At 44.0% G+C, this 23,730-nt stretch overlaps 1 protein-coding gene across 1 annotated transcript in view; it reads left to right on the top strand.

Annotated features, from left to right (window-relative positions):
• Window positions 1–9,513: 9,513 nt before the first annotated feature.
• FAM3D (FAM3 metabolism regulating signaling molecule D) overlaps window positions 9,514–23,730 on the top strand; it is a 393,825-nt gene continuing 379,608 nt past the window's right edge. Inside the window, exon 1 of the mRNA XM_086939065.1 lies at window positions 9,514–9,907. The gene's annotated coding sequence lies outside the window, so the exon portion shown is untranslated. The remainder of the gene's footprint in view (window positions 9,908–23,730) is intronic.

Raw genomic sequence — 23,730 nt, 5'->3', positions numbered from 1 at the left:
CGTTGTTCAGGATACTGTTGCTAAGCGAGTCGTTTCTGTGGATATATGTTAGAATGGAAAGAGAAGAAATTCTCAAGCGCCAAGGCATCAGGTGTGTTGGTGGAGGATGTCAAGATCAGACAATCATGAATATAATAACCAAAGGTGGTAATGTGTTGTCCGTGTGTGATGTACACTGTGAGCAAAGGTTAATGTATGTGAAAAAACATAATATAATGACTCTTTCAAAAGAAAAGAAATATACAGGCACTATAAACACAGTGAAGCATAATATTCATGTTAACTAGTGTGTGCAAAGAAAAATAATAAGCTGAATGTTCAACAATATTAAATATGATTGTTGATTAAATCTGAAAGTGTTTAAAGATTATAAGTGACAACTAAATTCCAGTCTTTCGTTTAGCCCCTTGGGGTGCATGGCGTTTAATTTATGAATCCAATAAAGTTTGCGTTGAAGTAGAAATGCTTTTTTGTCTCGTCCTTTTTCTTTCACTTGCTCCAATATCATATATCAAAGTTGGCTAGTATTATGATTTTTCTCAACAAAATGTGTTGCCACTGTGGACTTTAAGTTCTTATTTCTTATATAACTTTTATGCTCTATGAGCCATGTTTTCATTTTTTGTTCTGTCTTCCCCAGATATGGTAAACCACATGGGCATTTCAGGAGGTACACCATGAAATTGGTGTCAAAAGTAGCATTTACCTTCCATTTAATGGAAGTTCCTTGTGTAGGGTGCATGAGTGTATTTTGTCAGATGATGCTATTGCAATTTCACAATTGTAGCAGGGAATAGTTCCTATGTATGTGTGTTCAGTTGGTACAGGGTTAGTACATAACATTTGTTTCAAATTCTTAGGGCCCCATTACGATATTGGGCAGATTGCCTCCGCCAGGGTGGCGGTGGCCACCGCCACCCAGGCGGAGGCAATCCGCCCGACAACCACTCTTGTGTTCCCCTCCGCCTGATTAGGATGGCGGAGGGGACAGCGGCGGACGGAAAGACCGTCTGCCACTTTACCACCGAGGTCGGCTTGCGACCGCGGCGGTAATAGATTAATATGGTGGCGGTGTCCAATGGACACCGCCAGCCATATTACAATGGCAAAAAGCAGAGGCCTTTCCGCGGCGGCAATGCCGCCATGGAAAGGCATGCGGTGATTGCTGGGGGGGCCCTCTGCAGGGCCCCCAGGTTGGCACCACTGTCTGGGGGGCACATGGGGGGTACCTATGGTACCCCCCCACATTTGCAAATGCAAAACAGCATTTTTTACATTGTGGTGGGCGGTGCAGAGTGCACCGCCCGCCACAATGCAAAAACTACAGGATGTGCCCGCCACTGTGGCGGGCACATCCTAATTCCTCCCATGGGACCCCCGCCCTTATGGCGGGCGGTCCCGTTCTATGATAGGGTGGCGGGTTTACAATGTCCGCCCGTCATCCTAATGGGGCCCTTAGTGCGTTGGTATGCAAAGATGGGACATGTTTGGAATATGCTGTTAAAATCATCTTCCATTTGGAGTAATGAACAGTGTTTCATGATGATATGTTTGATTCCAGATCTCTAGGTAGAAAATTTAGAGCAAAAAAACGGTTGTTCTATTCTAGAGGTAGTTGGTAATTTAGACTTCAGTTACTGGCTCCTTTCCTTAGTATCCACTCTTGTTTGTGCTTCCTATATAATGTGTAGTGGGTATGCTCGTTGTCTTTTCCCTGTTTCTTTTTTAAATTTCTTCAGTTGATGATATGCGTTTTATTCTGAGTAACTGCGACTATGGAAGGTGTCTTTTGGGACTGATTTGGTGGAAACTGTGGAAATGTAGATAGTTGTTGCGGTCTGTCTTTTTCGTGTATACTGAGGTGACAATTGTGTTATTTTTCAATTGTATTTCAACATCTAGAAAGGCTATTTTCTCCTTGTTGATGGTGTGTAAATTTAATTCTTTCACCAATTAGGATTTTTCTCAATTTAGTGGTAGTAAAGTTAAGACTCCTAACTTTAGGAATCCTAAATTCCTTCTGTGAATACCAAAAGTCTTAAAATTAGGATTTTTCTCAATTTAGTAGTAGTAAAGTTAGGAATCCGTGTACTCCACTGTTAATCCATTACAAATCCAATTTGTGAACCCTCAAAAACCCGAAAACAAGTAAAAATAGGAAAAAACGCTCCAGGAAATCCAGAGAAAAAAAAGTATGGTGACTTTATATATTAAAGTAACATACACACACTTTTGTTTTTTTTTAAAACGCATAGGGGCCCATTAGGATGGCGGGCGGATTGCCTCCGCCAGGGTGGCGGTGGCCACCGCCACCCTGGCGGAGGCAATCCGCCCGCCATCCTTCCCTGCATTCCCCCCGCCATATTACGATGGCGGAGGGGACCGCAGCGGTGAGAAATACCGCCCACCTGTTTTCCGCCCGGTCGCATAGCGGCCGGGGCGGAAAAGGGAGAACATGGTGGCGGTGTCTATCAGACACCGCCAGCCATATTAGAATAGGCATTTGTCAATGCCTTTCCGTGGCGGCAATGCCGCCACGGAAAGGCATGCGGTGTTCACTCTGGGGGCCCCCTGTGGGCCCCCAGAGTGAAGGCCAAATGGGGGTGGCACACGGGGGGGTACCTGTGGTACCCCCCTGCCTTTGCATACTCGAAGAGGCAGGCACCGCGCGGTGCCTGCCGCTTCGAATATGCAAATGCGTGCTTCTGTTTTTAACATTGTGGCGGGCGGAGCAGTGAGCACCGCCTGCCACAATGTTAAATTGAGGAATGCGCCCGCCACTGTGGCGGGCGCATCCTAATGGCAATGTCGGGACCCCCGCCCTTCAGGCGGGCGGTCCCGAGTTCCGCTAGGGTGGCGGGCGGGCAAAGCCCGCCCACCATCCTAATGTGCCCCTTAGTCTTCTCCCAATCCAAATCGATATCCTTAAAAACCCGAAAAATAGTCAAAAAGAGTAAAAATCGCTCCATGAAACCACGAAAAAAGAAGAGAGAGTATAAAAATAATACTTTAATAAAGTAATACAATCTCTTCTCCAAAAAAAAACGCATCCTTCTCCGGAACGAAATGGCGAAATCCCGGAACCTGTAAAAAAAATCGAAAACAAAACCACCCACACAAAGCCCCCAAACATTTCCAAATATACATAAACATTACTGTAAAACATTATAATACACATATTTTTACATTAAACTCAGAAAATACACTAGTCCTCAAACACTCACGACACCTCCATAAAAGCCAAGTAAAACCTAAAACATACCAAAGCCACAACTAAACACACACAATAACACTACACACCTCCAAAATACACTCAAACACTACTAATCTATAACATATAATAGTTACAATTCACCTTACCTTTCGCAACGTGACGCACCATCCAACCGCGAGCTTCTCCAGTCCTTAATGAAGCAAAATACCCTTACGCGTTAATAAAATAGTCCCATTTAAACACTAATAGAAACTTAAACATATTAAATACAATTTTCAAAGTAAAAATAAAATATACTACTATACTTATAATTTTATACTTTTTTTTCTACCACTTGTAAAAATAATCTTACAATAAATCTCCTTAGCAAATTATTAATAAATAATAATAACGTATTATTATTTATTATTAATACTTAATTTAATATATTTACATTGTAATAATTACATATAACGAATAAAGCTTCAGTTTATATATTATTTACATTTATGTTTTATTTTTAAACTTACTATAAAAATATGGAACATTTGTAAATTAATAATAATTATAAATAATAAATATGATGTATTCTTATTATTATTCCTATTTATGTATATATATTGTAAATAAATACAAATCCGAATTTACACTTCAGTATTTATGTTCAAAATATGTTTATGTTATTTGTTAAAATATTTCATAATTATTTACATTTGTAAATTATGAATAATAATTATTATAATATATTAAGTATTATAATTAATAATTGTATATAAGTGTGTAAATAATTTAAAAATACATATCAAACATTGTATGCAACTTTATAAATGATTTACTATTTAATATTGTATTCATATTTTTTTATTTAAAAGCTTAGTATATACTTAATAATAATTAATTACAAATATTAATTATTATTAACAACATTGTATTTAATATGTATAAATGATATACAAAATATATTTAGCATGTAAATGTAGCAAATATATACCTACCTGTTTATTATTTTCTGTTCATGCAAATATTCGAAAAATTTAATTAATAAAATTAATATATTATATATTAACATTATTATTTAAATATTTAATGAAAATGTAAGAAAAATGTTTATTAAAAAAGAATAAAAAGTTTAAAACTGTTGAAAAACTTTATAACAAATCTGAAACAACACTGTATATAATTTTTGGATAAAACTGTTAAAAATATTCTTTTTTTAGAAATGTAAAACATTTATGAATATAAATAAATGTAATGTAATACATTCAATTTACCTAATTGTTTATAAAAAAAGAGTACTTAATTTTTATACTGTACTGTACATATTATAAATACAATCTGTCAATAAAAAAATTCAAAAACTGCATATCTACTTATTTTACAAATAAGAATAAAATGTTATATTTAAATTGTGATTATTATAATAATATTTATATATTTACATCTACCTTTTTCCATTAGTAATATTTAAGCTACAATTATATTACTACATCAATTTTTTTTTTACATTTACATTACTTTTCTGATTTAATTTTCTAACATATATAACTTTCTATTCCCACTCCATTCTAATACCAGTTAAGTAAGGTTCTGTACACTGACCCAATATAATTTACTATTCCAAATCCAGTCAGATAAAACTCTGGGAATGTGCTGGACAATGATCCTATTTAATTTACTATTACCACTCCAGTCAGATAAAAGTCTGGAAAGTTGGTGGACACTAGCCCAATTTAATTTACTATTCCAACTCCAATAAGATTAAACTCAGGGAATGTGCTGGACAGTGACCCAATATAATTTACTATTCAAACACCAGTCAGGTGAAAATCAGGGAAGGTGCTGGACACTAACCATATAAAATTTACTATTCCAACTCCAGTCAGGTGAAAAACAGGGAAGGTGCTGGACACTGACCATATACAATTTACTGTTCCAACTCCAGTTAGATGAAACTCAGGGAAGCTGCTGGACACTGACCCAATATAATTTACTATTCCAACTCCAGTCAGGTGAAAAACAGGGAAGGTGGTGGACACTGACCATATACAATTTACTATTCCAACTCCAGTCAGATGAAACTCAGGGAAGGTGCTGGACAGTGACCCAATATAATGTACTATTCCTACTCCAGTCAGGTGAAAAACAGGGAAGGTGCTGGACACTGACCATATAAAATTTACTATTCCAACTCCAGTCAGATGAAACTCAGGGAAGGTGCTGGACAGTGACCCAACATAATTTACTATTCCAACTCCAGTCAGGTGAAAAACAGGGAAGGTGGTGGACACTGACCATATACAATTTACTATTCCAACTCCAGTCAGATGAAACTCAGGGAAGGTGCTGGACAGTGACCCAATATAATTTACTATTCCAACTCCAGTCAGGTGAAAAACGGGGAAGGTGGTGGACACTGACCATATACAATTTACTATTCTAAATCCAGTCAGATGAAACTCAGGGAAGGTGCTGGACAGTGACCCAGTATAATTAATATTCCAACTCCAGTCAGGTGAAAAACAGGGAAGGTGCTGGACACTGACCATATACAATTTACTATTCCAACTCCAGTCAGATGAAACTCAGGGAAGGTGCTGGACAGTAAACCAATATAATTTACTATTCCTACTCCAGTCAGGTGAAAAACAGGGAAGGTGCTGGACACTGACCATATACAATTTACTATTCCACCTCCAGCCAGAGGAAACTCAGGGAAGGTGCTGGACAGTGACCCAATATAATTTACTATTCCTACTCCAGTCAGATGAAAAACAGGGAAGGTGCTGGACAGTGACCATATACAATTTACTATTTCAACTCCAGTCAGATGTAATTACAGTAGGTTACGGAATGAAAACCACCATATTGCATAGCTTACTTAAAAATGGGTGGTCCCAGCGCAAACATAGAGGGATTGAGTGCCGCAGCTATTGCCTTCATGTTTGCCCTGTGGTGTTCCACTATACCCGAGATGAAATACACTACTATGGTGCCATCATATATGAACAGCTGAAGGTGGACACCAACTGGCCTATCACAGGCATCGGTGCCTAAGGCTGCTCCAACCCCCTCTCTATGCAACTTCTGCAGTGTCCTACCCAGCTGGTGGTATACTGGCAAACCACCTCTGTATCACTGTGGAGCAAGACACCGGAAACAAGAGACCAAGGAGCACCTTTTACCCCCCGACAGCCAGCACCTTCTAGTCTTCTCTGGTCCGCCTCCCCTAAAACCTGGTGCTGCTCTTCATTCCTCAAGTACACCTCTCTTCTCCTATGTTTCTCCATTCACCTGCTTAGCTCGACCTCAACTTTCCCCTAGTTCAATAGGCGTCTACCCTAGTTTACGTTCTTCTATGGTTTATTCACATCTTTTTCTCCTGATCTGGATTATATTTCACTTTCAATCAATTCATCTCTCATGCAGCCCTGTTAGACCCCTCCTTTCACTGTTTACCCTTTTCCCTTGGTTGATAACCCCTATCCTATGTTTCACCTATTCTCTCGTCAGGCTCATCTCCTATCACAGCTGCAACCACCCCTTCTCCACTGATTCATGTTTCCAATCCCTGGCCTACTTGACCTACAGTTCATATACCCGTACCTCAAGTTCTCTTCCACTTTATCCATGTTTACCACTCCCTTTTTTGTCTCTTCCTATTCATTTGTTTGCTTAGCTGTCAGCCCTCCCCCCCCAAGAAGTGCTACATCTGTTAACAAGGGGTACATATAACGTACACTATTGTGCTGGAAACACTGGTAGCATGTTGAAATAGTAGAGTGATTTCTGCTTGTTCATACAAGACAAAACAATGTGATAGGATTACAGCATACAATCGTTTTCACAAAGACGGGCCAGTTGTGCCCAGGATGTGAGGTGAAGATGGGGGAGATTAGGGGGTGGGGTGTGAGCAGATAGTAGTGATGTTCAATGTTCACACTGATAAGATGCTGCATCTGAATCCTAGGAGAGATATAGTGTTTTGCACTGGACAAGAAAGTACATGAGGTGCAAGTAATTCAAAAGAGCGAAATTTTGAAAGTACAGGGGTTGATTTACGTAGTACTCTTCTCAACACTGGTCCACCTACCATCTACTCTGGTTCAGTTCCTCTCGCTCTTGATTTGCGGTGGTCCTGCCTGACCTTTGTTCACCTTCTCTGCCCCTGGGTTCACTTTTCCTCTTTCTTTGTTCACTTCATATTTGCCCGATACACTAATCGACCCCCCTTAGCGTTTCCTCTTTCCCTGGTGTGAGGCACCTCTATCACGTGATCCATATGCTATATACACTGGCTCACATGCTCTCTTCCTGGGTCCACACTCCTCCCCAAATGTCTCTGCCCACTGGCCCGCCTACTCTTTCCTCTGTTTCAGCGCTGCTGTCCTTGGGTAAGCGTGTTCTTTGACATGGTTCACCTGTCCCTTCCCCTGCCCTGTTGTCCATCTTCCACTGGTACCATCCTCTCTATCCTGAATTATCTCTCCAGTTTTCATCTCCCCTCTCCACTGGTTCAGCTACCCTTCTCCTCTAGTGCACCTTCCATCACCCGGATTTACTGCCAGTCTTAAGGTTCATTCCCTGTTCTCCCTTCAGGCTAACCCTTCTCCATCTCTTCTCATCCTTGGTTCAGTTATCCAATCTCTTAGTTTATTTACGAGTGGGTTTGCACCAGGCAAAAGAAGTCCAAGGCTATCTTGTAATATGTAAAGTCTTTATTTTAAATTGATTTTTGCTTTACCCCCGACCCTAGGCTTTAGGCACTGCTTAGCCCATTTGTGCCCAGCACTTCACACTGGAGAACTTACTTTGGAAACCGATCCACTTGCTGACATCAAGATTTAGCTGTCATAACTTAAGCCCTGATGTAGTTCTCTGAGGAAAACGAAACGCGTTGGTTGAGCTGAAGTTTGTCATTACTATGTGAAAAAATCAATTCAAAATAAAGACTTCACATATTACAAGATTGCTTTGGACTTCTTTTGCCTGGTGCACACCCACTCATAATTACACTTTTAGGATCTGGAACACAGAGGCACCATGTAACGGCTGGTGCCAGGCTCTCAGTGCACAGGACTCCCAAATTGATGAAAGAGGCATGAGGTGTGGAACCTACAGTCCGCAGTTGAAGTATTGTTCCTTAGATTGCAATCTCTTGGTTTACTTTACTTCTCAGTTGGCTGGTGCCCCATCTGTCAGGTTCCCCTCCCCGTTCCCTGGCGCACTACTATTTCTTCTGGTTGACCTCCTTGTTATGTCCTGCGACACGTTCTAGTGTCTCGACAGGCATAGAGTTGATAGCCACACTTGCACCCCACACGCATCCCTCACAGGCGTCACAAGTGGCGTGAACCTGTTAATCAAAGGGCCCAAGTGCACGTGCTCGTGGTCAGTTGAATAACCATAGCCACGTGCCTGTGTCAGTCCTTGCGCAGCATGTGGGCCTAGAGCCCACAACACTCCTCTCTCCCTCACACATTGCACTGTGGCTCGGCTCTTTCGTGCTCTAGCTCCTCTGTTCCTTCACTTTCACGTTTCTTAGTTTTAGCCAAACCTGCCTTGGGCTGTAGGAAAAAGGCAGTGCACCCTGTATCCTGATCCCAGATGAAGGGACCACGGAACGGTTGAACAAGAAACAAAAAGATGTTTATCTCTCTGGCTTGATGAACTATTGCCAGAGCCGCCTCACTGAAAGAACCGGCCAAGATTTTAAAGGGTGCTTATCGTGGCTAATGGCTTCTAGTAAAGTGTATATAAGATTACAATTGAAAGCCATCTCTCGATTGCCTATGAGCACTGGCAGTAAAAGCATTAACTCTTTAATAAAGCCGTCTGGATGTGCGCTAACTAACCTGTCGCTCGGCCTCTTCTCTGAGCTATGGAGAGAAGCGGGGCCCGCCTCTATGCCAACCTGCGCACCCCCCCCCCCCCACCCCCGCCAAAAAAAAGAGGAAAAACTGCATACTGTCGGTGCGAAACATGCAAAACATCTTTAGAGGAGAAAGCAAGATTTAGGAGGAGCTCAAATGACTTAACTGTTGGTTCGGCAAAAGATCACACTTTCAGGGAAAGTCTGGGCCCCGTCCTTTTTCAGACGATGCTTATCGCAATGCGGAAGTGCGCGTGCCTGCTCCCCGGGGCAGGGCACTCCAACCTGTAGGATGAGCACCAGCCAAACCACGTCAAACTAGTTCCACTACAAGCCGAACTACTACGTCAGGAATGAACAGTAAAAACATCGCGAATGCCATTGAACTTACTTGATCGGGTAGAAATATTAGCTTGAGATAACACAGTGAAAGGTTCAAGTCAATATATGTGCATAACAACGTCGAGGGCGCGTAGACTGTCATGCAACACCTTGTCACCTGGCTGTAACTCCAGCCTCTGCAGTCGACAAAGGCATTGAGCAAGCCTTATTGAGACATCACTCCAGGAACCTGTGGTCATTAAGCGGGTGGAGCTGAACAGCCGCAGAGCAGAGTCAATTACAGGTGTGCTGCGCGAGCATAACATTCAGGCTTCGCAGGCTGTCGCCGTCGGCCCAGCCCTTCATCGCCCTAACAACCGAATGACCCATTGCACCTGCACGCAGGCGGTACACACTGGGCACGGCAGCCGCGGCGCGCTGAGCTAACGTGGGGCACGTCTGTATACTTCCCACACGCAGGCTGGGCCCCCCCGTGCCGCAGGGTAACATAACGCAGATCCAAGGTAAGACTGGCTTGCTGAAATATATTTCTAGAGAACAGAAAACGAGCTGCATCTTTGTCAAAACTCTCTTCCCGTGCAGCATTACTGAGCAGGAAAGCTCCGATAATTGCTGGTCTGTGGCAAAGCCTCGCGGTCAGGGTTAAAGCGTCAGCAGATAAGGAATATTCGCACGTGGGAGTAGGGGTTATTTTTGAAACTGAATTGTCACATTTGGGCGAGTGCCTATGGCGACTAGAAACAGACTCAGGTCCTTTTGGGGGGGGGGTAATACCCCATGTTTTTCTGCATGCCTGTCCTCTGAACTCCAACGACATTTTCTGACAGGCAGAAAGAAACTTTACTTTGGTGAACTTAATTTTTTTTTTTACCGTGTATTTATTTATCTAGTTATTTATTTAGTTTTTTGATAACTCAGGTATAATTCCAAAAGAAAACACGTTGTATAGTGTTAATTCTTAGTGGAAGAGGGCTAATGTGGCAACAGGTGCATTTAAAAGTTGAAGTACAGTGTTATGAATGTAATATGATCCAATATTGCACTCCAGGAGTTTTAGAGACAACATTATCCATGACGCCGAAGCCGAGTGGTTTGTAAATGTCCCTCGAAAATAAGCCAATGTGCTGCTTTTTTTCTGCATAAATAAAATAAACTTGCCACACAATTTGGAATTTGGTCCTCCATGGCACATAATCCTAGTAGCTCTGACAATAGTAAAGCTTAGCAGAGTGGTTTGGTGGTCGTCATTAGGCGATGAAATTATGTACATATATATATATATATATATATATATATGATGTATGTGTGCATATATATATATATATATATATATATATATATATATATATATACATATATATATATATTTATATATGTACACACACACACACACCCCCACACACACACATTAGTCCGGTGTGTGTATAAACACACACACACACACACACGCACACACGCATATATTCCCCAACAATGGCTCACTGTCTCCATTGCAACAGCCTGTGCTTACCGTGTATGCAGACGCCAATTCTGATCATGGCAAACTGTGGTACCTTCCAACATAATTAACACCATACATTTTTCACTATGAATGCCATTTTCTATGATTTAGTTCATCTACATATTTTTTTTAACAGGAATGCGTTGCAATAGCCAGTGCTTGCCAACCATCATATGTAACATTCCTGCCATTTTAATGGATACTCCTTAGGGTTGCTCAAATGTCTGTTTCTGGGTGGTATTTTACTAATCTAAAGTTGAAATACTGTGCCTGGAGTGGTTAAAGGCTTTTGTCATTTTTTTCAGCTGGGCTGGATGGCCCTAGCTAACCCGCTACTTTATTCCTTTGCTGTAAAAATAAAAAAGGCTTTGTCTCTTTCTAGCTTGGACTGGACTTAAAAACTTTGATAAAAAAGCAGACATTTGTGTGAGCAGATTCAGAGTGTTGGTGGTGTTGTAGGGAGCTCCATAGAAAGGAGCAGCGCTCTACCTAAACTTGGGAACTACCCAGAGTTGCCTGCTTCCTTTTTGTTTCCTTTCATACAGAGCTTTAAAATTGACTTTTGTTTCATACTATTATCCTTATAGGTGTGTTGAACAGGACTGCTGATCCCCACTCTGTCTTTCCAGTTATTCAAAAGGAAAAGGAAACAATGTGTTGAGTCTCAGCAACGGGAGGAGGACTCATGCTTAGAGCCAACAGGGCTGACCTGGGCCTAGTAAAGGGAATCGAGTAATCACCCGCGTGATTAAGGCTTAATGACTAATCTTGGGCAGGGCTGTATTAAGAAGAGCTACCACATTCCAAAGAAGTGATGTAACACAGAGATACCCCAATTTTAGTATTATGAATTAAGGTCTAGCCAGATTTGGCAATGCATGTCAGAGATGACTGAGGGGTTAACATTTAATTCAAAAGGAAAATCTCACCATAAATAACTGCAAATGTGAACGATTCATCACAGTGGATACACCCATACATGTACATATTCGTAAGAGATGCCACAGGAAGAACTTAAATGCTAATGAAACAGTCTCAATTTGCAATGCATGTAATTGGTAGCAGAAATGTGCCAGACACTATAGGCTACATGCCAATTTTTTTTTTTAAATTGAAATTTTAATAACAATTCATATGCGCAGTAAATACATCAATTGCTTCAGTCCAGACTCATTTTACTATCATCTCCTTGCATATAGTTGAAGGTAGTATTTATTAAGGGAAGCACTTGTGACCTGAGGCTTGTATGCACACTTCGGTCCATATTGGAGAACCAAAAATGGGATGAAAAAGGAAAAAGTTTAGGGGTTCACACAGGGTCAGGTGGAATTGCACCAGAAAAATTCAGAAGTCAAGAGTGTCCATGGAAATAAGTCAGTGCATGCGTCCTTTGGTTGGCCAATGAGCAATGGGACATGTCAGAGAGTTAATTCAGAAAACCAAAATGTTGTTTTAATCTACAGAGATTCATAGTAGTGGGAAAACTGTACCTCATGTAAAGGCTGAGTTTCTTAATCCTCTGGGACCTACTGTATTTTATTTGATTCTGTATTCCACTGATGTCAATGAATATCGTGGCATTCTGGACATCCAGCTAGGCACGGGCATGTGTCTCCAAAAAAGAAGGAGCAACATCAATTGATTGATGGCAATAAGTTCAAAACTTCTAATGTAAACATCTAGATTTGTAGCATAAGCTTATGAGGCAGGTTTATTTATAACTTAACTATACCCCCACCCAAAAAAAAATCTGTAAAACAAATCACACTCAGCAACTGCATGGCATAAGGTGGCTTCGAACTTCACAGAAAATCACCCCACCTGTTAAACTTTGCATTTTGGCTAAATTTCAAGGGTAAATCAAATTACACCATTATTGATGCTTGTGTGATGTGGAATGGGGCAAGTGGAGTTGCTTTGTATACATCTCAGAGAAACTCTTGCATTGTGTTAAAGGCTGCCCATGGTGTTCAATAGGTTTCTACTCTGTTCCTCATTGAATAAACTGTAAAGCAGGCCCTTCTTACTAAGGTTGCCAATGAAAAGTGCCTACGAAGCTTCTTCTAGTTTGAAAAGTATTTTTTAGGAGGATTGGCAGAAGGAGGACAATTTTAATTAATGTATTTATTTATTTCAAAGGTTTTATATAGCGCTGCTGGACCCGAGAGTATCAGAGCGCTTTACAAGGAAGGTGTAAAACAAACAATGAGGTAGAATAAAAACAATCAAGAAAGCGTTTCATTGTGGTAGAGAGTTCAGACATGGCTAATGCGGAGGAGAAGCATGGAAATCGAAATTTAAAATGTATATAAATAAAGATGGAAGGGGGAGAGAGGGAAGAGGAGCGAGGGTGAGACATAGTGGGAAGGAGTATATTGGAGGAGGAGAGGGAGAGCATAATAGGAAAGAGAGGAGTGACCAGGGATGTTATCGTAGTGCTAGGTATCATGATACTTTGTACATGAATAGTGTCAGTGACATTAGATACCTCAGTATTTGTTAAGAAGCAGTATATTAAGTTGTTTTTTGGGGAGATGAAGGAGGGGTTGCAGCGGATATCCTTTGGGAGAGAGTTCCAGATTGTGGGAGCGTTACCCGAGAACGCGCAGGATTCGGTCTTATGATATTTAAGTCTTGGAGGGATCAGAACAAGTAAGTTTGTGCTTCTCAGGGGTCTGGAACAACCTGCTTTCTGAAGTTTTGTTGTAAGGTAGGAAGGGGTGTTTTGGTGGAGAGCTTTATGAGTGATGCAGGCAATTTTGTAAATGGATCTTCCTTCTATTGGTAGCCATTTGAGATTTTTGAGGATGGGGGAGATGTGATCAAATTTTCTGCAATCTGAGATGAGTCTAGCAGCAAGGTTAAGGACTGATTTAATTGGGGCAAGGTGGATTTTAGAGGTGCCAGCCAAAGTGGCGTTGCCGTAGTCGATCCTGGAGAGTACCAGTGATTGGACAACAAGTCTGAAATCTTCTGCTGGAATGAAAGGTTTAAGTTTTTTGAGGTGGAGAAGGGTGAAAAGGGCGCTTTTGGATGCATTTTTAAACGGAAGGAAAAGTCTGTATTGCTTTGAGGCTGCTGCATAGCACGTGTACGGGGCTGGTTTTAGCGTTAGAGGTCCCTGGTGCTTCAATTCTTTTTGCCACCCCCTCCAGTGACCTCATTCTCCACAGATTTCCTCGCTACCACCTTCCAGCAGCGTCACTCATTTTGCTGCTGGCTCTCTCTCACATGCATTTCATTTTTTTGCAGCGCTACTGTTAGATCTGGGGGTCTCTAGTTGGCAATGGTATTCACCTTTGTCCAAATAGGGACCCTCACTTCTAAGTCAGGATAAGGGGATTACACTCCTTAATAACTCCTGCTCACCCCCTTGGTAGCTTGGCACGAGCAGACAGGCTTATCTCAGAGGCAGTGTGTTAAGCATTTGTGAAGATGCACAGTAATACAGTAATAACACTACAGATTGACAGAGCACGGGTTTTATAAAAATAAGTATTCTTTATATAGACTTAAACACAAGACCACAAACAACAAAAATCCACCATACTACACTTAAGATTACTTAAAAGATGATTAAAGTCTCTTAGTTCAAGTTGCTGTTAAATGCGACAAAGTTCTCAACAAAGTACCTGGATGCGTAACGCAAAGTGAACAAAAGGCTCGCAAAAGGGGGGATGCGTTGATTCCGTGACCCGGGGAAACGGTTGCGTCCTTCCTCAATGCTTGCGCAGAGTAGGGGACTCGTCGTGAGCCTTACCGGTGCGAAGGTGATGCATAGATTCTCGACCTGTGGGCCTGTTGCAGTGCGCAAGATGGTGCCTTGATGCAATGCGATAATCCGGTTGCGATGCGTGAAGATGGTGCCCTTGATGCAGCGATGCGATGATACCCTGGCAGCCTTGCGACGACTCTGTATTTGGAGTCGCAACAGGCTCTCCGACATGCTTCTCCAGTGATGCGATGGTGACTCTCTCGATGGCGTCATGCTTCTCCGGTGATGCGACAGCAGGCAACTTCGATGAACACACGCTTCCAAGGAGAAGCGGTGAAGGCTCACTTCTCCGGCGTTGCGATGATTTCAGATGCGGTGGCGACACGCTTCTTCTCGATGCGTCGCGCTTCCAGCTCCCAGCGGCGCACAAGTGACTAGAGTCAGAATTCCCAGCAAGGAAATTCAGGAGGGAGCTGGAGGTGAAGTCTTTGGTCCCTGAGACTTCAGCAGGAGGCAAGCACAGTTCAAGCCCTTGGAGAATATTCTGTAAATGAAAGTCCTTACAAAGTTCATTCTCCTTTCCCTTGGCAATGAAGCAACCACTGCAGGCCAACCCAGCAAACAGCACACTGGCAGAGGGGCAGTCCAAACTCCTGCAGCTTCCTTGCTTCTCCTTGGCAGAAAGGTTTCTTTTCCAGAAGTGATCTAATTTCTTGGGATCAGGGTCCCAATGTTTATACCCCAAAATCCATTGTTCTCTGAAGGCAGAGAGGCCTCTGCCTAGTGCAAACCAGTTCCTGAGCACTTTTTTACATGACTATCTTCTTCTTTTCACTGTGCAGGGCAGAGACATTAGCCGCCCCACAGGAGGTGGAGCCAGCAAAGCAGAGGAACGATACAGCTCTGGAGCACTCTGTTGACATGATTCCTCCTCTCCTTTCACAGTGCAGGGCAGAGACATCACACAAGCCACAGGGGGTGGAGCCAGCATTGTAGAGGGAAGGCCCAGCCGTTTTCAGGTCCCAGGTGCAACTCCTCCCTCTCATCTAGATGCAGATCTCTCTATTCACCACTGGGCTGCCCCAGCCTGTCTCCAGGAATCAACCAGCCCTGTCACTCACAAACCCAGAAAATGAATACACAACCCAGCAGAGGCAGGCTCAAATGGTTAAGCAAGCAAATACCTACTTTCTAAAAGGGGTATTTGCAAACACAGTATAGTAAAATAAACTTTACTAAAAGATGTATTTTATTATTCTGAGTTCAGGCATACTAAATTCGAATTTCTACCATGTTCCCTTAGTCAGTTAGGATTATAAGAATGTAATAATCTAACTGCCCATTCTGGCCTATGAGAATGGGTAGCCTTCAATAGTGAAAAACTAAAATGGCTGTAATTCACTATTAGAACATGCTACACACATCAGAGCATGCCCTACCTTATACTTCCAATGCACCCTGCCCTTGGGCCTACAGTAGGGGTGTCTAATATGAAGCAAAGGGAAGGTTTAGGGACTGGCAAGTGGGTGCACTTGGCCAAGTTGACATGGCAGTGCTAGACTGCACACAGGGCTTGCAATGGCAGGCCCGAGACACTTTACAAGCTGCTTCTGTGGGTGGCACAACCAGTGCTGCAAGCCCACCAGCAGCATTCGATTTACAAGCCCTGGGCACACATGGTGCACTGTACTAGGGGCCGACAGATAAATCAAATAACCCAATCATGGAATAACCAATTAGTACATCAATTTAACATAGGGAGCACTTGCACTGTGGCACTGATAAGCAGTGGCACAGTGCCCAAAGCATAAATTCAGCTAAAACATATCAAAACAGAGGAGGCAATCCGTCAAAAATGGAAGGGAGACTCACGCCAATGATGCCAGGTCTAACAGCTACTCATACAAACCCTAAGGTATCAGAGCACTTTACATCACACAACACATTGTACAGAGGCATTCAGGACTGCCATTGGGCATGGGCAAGGTGGGCCCAGGTCTGGGGTACCAATATTTCGAGGAGCGCATCAAACATCTACCTGATTTAATGTCATGAAAACAGCAGCTTGTACATCCCACTTGGTCTCAAAGGTCCTGTTAAAGACTTTTTAATCAGCCCTTAATGTACCTCAGCTTAATTGTTAGCACCCTATGAGCCCCCTTACCCTCTTTCCGGGTCTGGTGGTCTCAGTGGACTAAAGCAGCCACTGCAGGGGCCTGTGTTCGACCTCATGGTCACAGGTTCAAATCCCGGCGGTTCCACTCAGCCTTTCATCCATTTGAGGTCAATAAAATGTGTACCATTGAGTTGGGTAACAATAAACATCTGTTATTCAGTGCCGGACACCTTCGGGTAATTGTGCGCTTTACAAATACACCTGTTATGTTATGTTATGTTTCCATCTTCCTTACACCTCCTGCCACCCCACAGCAATGACCGCCACACCAAACACCACATTTTCTTTCTGCCAAGGGTGCTGTCCCAGTCAACTCCATTTAGGGTGGCCCTTGAGGCAATGAATTATACATGTGTAAATCATTCTATATAAAATGCTACACAAACAATGAGAATTACCATTATGTGATCTATGTGTACAAGTTCTGTGCAGCAGATATATCAACCCTCTGTGTTACTTTATGGTGATTCAGAGCTGCCACTAGACAAAACTTCCATCTCTCTCCAGCAGAAATACAAATCTCGTAGTTATCTTGACATTTTTATTATTTTCTGTAAACTGCTAGACACACAAGGAAACAGCAGATGCTTTTAAAACCAGAAGGTATTTCTGAACACAGGGCCTCTCCCAAGGCCAGCACTGGTGCCAGGTGCGGCTGCATCGATCGCACAGCCCTAAACCCAGCCCTGCACAAGCACTCCAGTGAGAAGGCATTCAGGCTGAAGAATTTACAACTTGGTGGCTTCGGCTAACAGTACAATTACGTTTATTGACGTTCAGCTCGTGAAGCACCATTACTAGACTAATAACAGTTATCCATTGGTCATTGATACATTATAATTTCATTCATCTGAATGTTCATCCTACCACTTATCACAATTCATTCATAATAAAATACCATTGTAGGTGCATAATACAATGCCATATGCTAACCATGATGTACAAACGTTAAAAAACCTAAACTGATCACAATTCACCGTCCAAGCTAAATATTGCTAAGCTGATTTCGTACGATAGCGACTTGCTTCCGAAGCAGTAATGGCCAATGGAAAAGCCAGAAAATGTAATATCCCCGGTTTGAAACAAGTTTCTAATGACAAAGAGCTAATAAAGCCAGTAATCCTGAACTTGCTTAGACCAGTTCTCTTCACCCTCACAACCACTCCTCTCTCCATCCACGCTGCCACCCTTGCACCCACCTTCCATCCTTCCATCTTTCCATCCTTTCAATACTCTCACCATCCGTTTTAATTCCACCACCTGTTTGCATTCATCCATCTCTTCACCCCTGTATATTTTCATCTTTCCATTTTCCATCCATTCATCCATCCATCTAATGACCATTCTCTTCACGCATAAAGCTGTCCATCCATTCACTCTTCCAGCCATTCATCTTTTCACTCTTCTGTCCATCCTTCCATTTGGCTATCCAACTCTGAACCAGCTATTTCCCCTTTTCTTTCATACTTTCACCTAGTGGCCCTTTCACCCTTCTATTTAAAAATCCGTTCTTGCACTCACCCTTCAGGTTTTTTTTTCATCCATCCTTGAATATTTCCTTCCTTCCATCTTTCATTTCTTTCCCCCTTTCTTCCGTCTCCTTCCTCCTGTCTAGTTTCTAATTACGCAGTTCTTTTTTACTCACACTATTTTCCTTGCCTGCCTTTCTCTCTCCTACGTCCGCTATTTGCTATTCTATCTGGCCATTTGCTCTTTGTTTGCATTGCATAATATCCTCCTCTTTCTCCTTTACTGAACTTGGTTTACAAAGCAGCACTTCACCCCACCTCTCAGCCCTGCCCTGCTAAGCCTTTAAAGCGTTTTATGAGCGTTTGCCTGCTGCTCTGCAGACCGAAGAGGCCAAAACCCATCAACTTTTAGTGGTTACGCCCTCTTAAGCTGCTAGAGCAAGGGGTGGCTCTCAACATTTTTGACTAGTGACAACACCATGGACGGCTTATTATAGCACACAAGTGCCTTCCCAAAATGTTTAGAGAGTGGGGTGGTGGGAGGGGGCAATCTTTATCAGCTATAATAATATCACCTGTTATGTTATGTTATGTTATTTATTTATTTATATAGCGCTCGGCTACTCAAAAAGAGTGTCCCGGCGCTTTATTGGAGAAAGGAAAACTGCGACATAATAACATAACACCAGATAAAAGAAAAAAACCAGAGTGCCAGACAAAAAACTTACAACAGACAGACTACTGAATGAACAGCCAAGTTTTAAGGGCTTTTCTAAAGGCCAGCAGACTAGTGGCTCCCCGCAGAGCAAGCGGCAGAGAGTTCCACAGCTGTGGCGCCAACAATCCAAAAGAGCGGCCTCCGAGGCGCGCTTTCTTTACACGTGGAACAACTGCCAAGTACAGGGATTCTGACCTCAGAGACCTGGTCGGTTGATAAAAGACCAGTCTCTTTTGGAGATACTTAGCTCCCCCCTTATGAAGAGCTTTATAGGCCAGGGTGAGAGTCTTAAAGGCGATCCGCTTGCGGATGGGAAGCCAGTGCAAAGATTTCAACAGGCCCGAGGCACTGGAACGCCTGTTCAGACCATAAATTGCCCTTGCAGCGGCATTCTGCACCACTTGAAGCCGCTGCAGCAAATACTCTGGAAGGCCCAGGTAAAGAATGTTGGAGTAATCCAACCTGGACCCAATCAGAGCCTGGACTGTCAGTCTCCTGTGTTCCTCGGAAAGCAGGGGCAGAAACCTTCGCAGCATCCTAAGGATGCCGAAGCAAGTGCCCGACACCCCCAAGATCTGAGATTTCAAGGTTAGCCTATTATCCATCTTGACCCCCAGATTCTTGGCAACCTGAGAGGAACGAGACGGAGGGAACATATTCATTGGCCACCAGGCCTGCCAGTCTGGCTCTGTGTCACACCCAAAGAAAAGTACCTCGGACTTATCGGAATTGCACTTGAGGCTGTTCAGATGGAACCAGTGGAAAACAGCCCCAAGGCAATCCCGAATACTCTCCCCATCAAAGTCACCTCCTCTCTTACAAGAGAAGAGGAGCTGGGTGTCATCCGCGTAGGATACGATCTGGGCACCCAATGACTCCACCAGCGCCGCCAATGGGGTCATAATGATATTAAAGAGGGTCGGGCTCAAAATAGAGCCCTGAGGGACCCCGACTCCCAGAGGCGGCATCACGGCGGAATCCGGCGGGGCCCAGATTGTTTGCCGGCGGCCGGCAAGAAAGAAAGAAAACCAATCGAACACCGTCCCCCGTATGCCTATCTCAGAGAGTCTGGCGAGAAGACCATCATGGGGAACGGTGTCGAACGCCGCCGACAAATCTAACATTACCAGCATGACTTTGCCCCCCGTGTCCAGAACTCCTTTAATGGTTTCTGAGACCTCGAGGAGCGCAGTCTCTGTACTAAGATGGGGACGAAAGCCCGATTGGGTGGCATGCAGGATCTCGTTAGTTTCAAGAAAATTGGACAACACACCTTGTACGTGTTTTTCCAAAATCTTTGTGAGAGCCGGCAACAGAGAGATTGGCCTATAATTAACTGGGGCCTTCGGATCTAGGCCAGGCTTTTTAAGCAAGGGAATCACCATTGCCTGTTTCCAAGCTTGTGGGACCACTCCATGCTTCAGCGAAAGATTTAACAGCGGGTTGGCCAGTGGATTAATCACCTCCGCCACTTTCGCTAGAAATTTAGCCGGGCATGGGTCAAGGGGTGAGCCTGATTTTAAATTGCCCATTATAGCTAGGGAGTCAGTAGCAGAGATCGGTGGAAACACACTCAGCGTCACACCTGGCCTGGCCGGTGGTGATGCGGTGATGTCAGGTTCAATCTGAACCGTGGACACTGGTGTCAGGAATGCCTCCTGAATGCGTTGGATCTTGCTCGTAAAGAAATCAGCAAGGTCCGTAGCCCAGGTGCCTGATGGCTTCTTGTCCGAGGTGTTAGACCATGGAGAAGTGAATTCTCTCACAATGGAGAAAATCTCCTTGCAGGAGTTTGAAGCAGCTTCTATTCTCCTGGCTAAATATGCTTTTTTTTCCAGGCGGATGTCCCGGTGATAAGCCTTAACCACCGTTTTGTAGGTCTGCTTGGCACCAGTATCATAATGTGCCCGCCAGGCTCTTTCGGCTACCTTGCACTGCTGCCGCGTAGCCGACAGTGCAACGGTAAACCAAGGCGCAGAGACCCGTTTCGGTGTCGGGCGAGATGTCAATTCCGGGGCAAGATCATTTAGCCTGTCAAAAAGCCAGTCCTGCAGGGTCTGCAGATCCCTGTCTAGATCGCCAGAGAGGGGGCAAGGATGGACCATTGCTGCCTGAGCCAGCATCTCTGGGGTTACTCGATGATATGCCCTATGGACACGACCCTGTTGAAGTGCCAAGATAGGCAATGGTTTGACTATGCCCTTAATCACAAATTTGGCAAGAAAATGGTCTGACCATAAGACGGGAGTAATCTCTATGTCCTCAAGAGGGGAGGACGAGAATATCTGGTCAAGAGTGTGCCCCTTCTCGTGCGTAGGCTCCTGTACATAGGGGATCAGCCCCAGCGGGGTCAGCGCCTCAGAAAGTTTAATGGCAGCAGGGTCGGATGGATCATCCATCCGAAAGTTGAAGTCCCCTGCCACGATACAGTGTTCCGCTTTCAGGGCCAGCCCCACCAGCACCGAATCCAGATCTTCAAAGAAAGTGCCGGGTGCACCAGGTGGCCTATACACGAGCAGTCCCTTGAAGGATTGATGCGGCGATAGAATAATAGAAAAGGCTAGAGTCTCCGAGCCTCGGATGTCCGTTACTGGTAGGATCGCACACGGGGTGCCTTTCCTGACCAGCAGTGCCACTCCGCCGCCCCTTCCCTTGGCTCTATCCTTCCTGAAGATGTTATAATCAGGCGGGATTGCCATGGCGACATCAGGGTTAGAGGAATCACCCCACCACGTCTCCGTGAGCATAAGACATAGTGGCTTCTCTATGTCTAGTAGCTCAAAGATGTCTTGCGCATGTTTACATGCAGACCTGGTGTTTAATAGCATGCAACCGAAGCTCACACTACGGGTGTTATTGTTCGGCCGTGAAGAGAGCGAGCGGGTCGGGCGCCAACCACAGCCCGGGCAGCAGGATTTCCCAAGATGACGTCCGGGAAAGACAGTGCGACAGCCTGAGCCCTGAGGGTTAAGAGAACGAAGTGCAAGAGGGGAATAATGCAGGACAGGGGCCCCAGGGGGACACATCCCTGGTGGTAGAGTCCCACCCGCCGCTCCGCCCGCCTCCTGGACGCTGACGGGCGCAGACGGGCAGGACTCTGGCTTGACTCCGGCGAGAGTCCGGCGCTACCGCTGCGCGTCACCGCTGCGCGCAGGAGGCGAGCATTAAATAGGGCTCACCTGTGTTCCAAGTGAGCGCTAGAGCGCTCAAACAGGTGGCACACTCGCAACACAACACCCCCAAGATGGCGCCCAGCGCCAAACACGAAGGCAGAAGGAAAAGTGTGACAGATCCGCGAAAAGCGCGGTGGGGGGCCCAATTTAAGGTGCAAGTGAGAGGGCAGACAAAGATTGCATTTAAAATCAGGGGAAATGCAAATTAGATGAACACAAATACAAAAGCGGTATTTTAAAATAACAGCAGCGCTGAAGATAACAAATCAGCAGTATAGCGCGCGTGCGTGCTACTACCTTCTCCAAGGCAGAGCTACTGCCTAGCTCGCCTTAAATAGGGCTCACCTGTGTTCCAAGTGAGCGCTAGAGCGCTCAAACAGGTGGCACACTCGCAACACAACACCCCCAAGATGGCGCCCAGTGCCAAACACGAAGGCAGAAGGAAAAGTGTGACAGATCCGCGAAAAGCGCGGTGGGGGGCCCAATTTAAGGTGCAAGTGAGAGGGCAGACAAAGATTGCATTTAAAATCAGGGGAAATGCAAATTAGATGAACACAAATACAAAAGCGGTATTTTAAAATAACAGCAGCGCTGAAGATAACAAATCAGCAGTATAGCGCGCGTGCGTGCTACTACCTTCTCCAAGGCAGCCCAGCGCCAAACCTTCACCAGGCAGCCCAGCGCCAAACACGAAGGCAGAAGGAAAAGTGTGACAGATCCGCGAAAAGCGCGGTGGGGGGCCCAATTTAATTTAACCTAGCACTGCCATCTAGATTTGTAGCTTTGCCTTACATCAGGAATGCTATCTCCACTCAAGGGGTATAGTCCATCTAGGCAGATATCAGTTGATAATGGATGGGAGAAGAGAGGTGAAGTGTGGGATACAGATGAGAGGACCAGTGCTATGAAGATCACATGAGGCTATCAGGGCATTACCATTCCATCATTCTTCTTCATCCGAGTCTTCGAACTTTGAGGATTTAGTCTGTAGATCTGGCAGTGACTTCCCAGCGCCTTAAGACCCTCACGGGCGAGTAGTGTTCTTCACAAACCCTGATTGATTGATTGATTAATTGATTGATTGATTGATACAGAGACATCTACCACACAACTAGGTTTATTAAGAGCACATACGCTAGCTCGACAAACTCAATTGAGCAAGCACCGCCCCTGCCACAAACTACACCCACTAAACTCGTCATCCGCAACCTGAAATGCACCATAAAGATGGTTACATTTAATTTAATACTGAGATCTGTGGTTGCTAGCCACAAGCTGGAATCATCATAAAACTGGCATACAGTTATTGTTCCTGCTGCAGAGCACGGCACGTAACCTGCAGGTTAAGACTTCTGTGTAGATGTTGCATAGATACCAATGTAATCTGCAGGCCAAAAGATTCAGACAAAGTAAAAGCGCTTACTGGGTTATGCAACAAATGCTAATACCTGCTTGCAGCCTGTAAGCCATAAGATTGGAACCTTGTAATTATTATTACTATAATTAACCACATCAATCTTTGCATATACATTATAGTCTTTTAGGCTGTCTTACAAAGAATCAGACATATTGTG

The sequence above is a fragment of the Lissotriton vulgaris genome, chromosome 9, assembly GCF_964263255.1.
Source record: "Lissotriton vulgaris chromosome 9, aLisVul1.2, whole genome shotgun sequence".
Taxonomy (NCBI): domain Eukaryota; kingdom Metazoa; phylum Chordata; class Amphibia; order Caudata; family Salamandridae; genus Lissotriton; species Lissotriton vulgaris.
The sequence above is the reverse complement of the archived record's forward strand: the minus strand, read 5'-3'. Positions and strand labels throughout refer to the sequence as shown.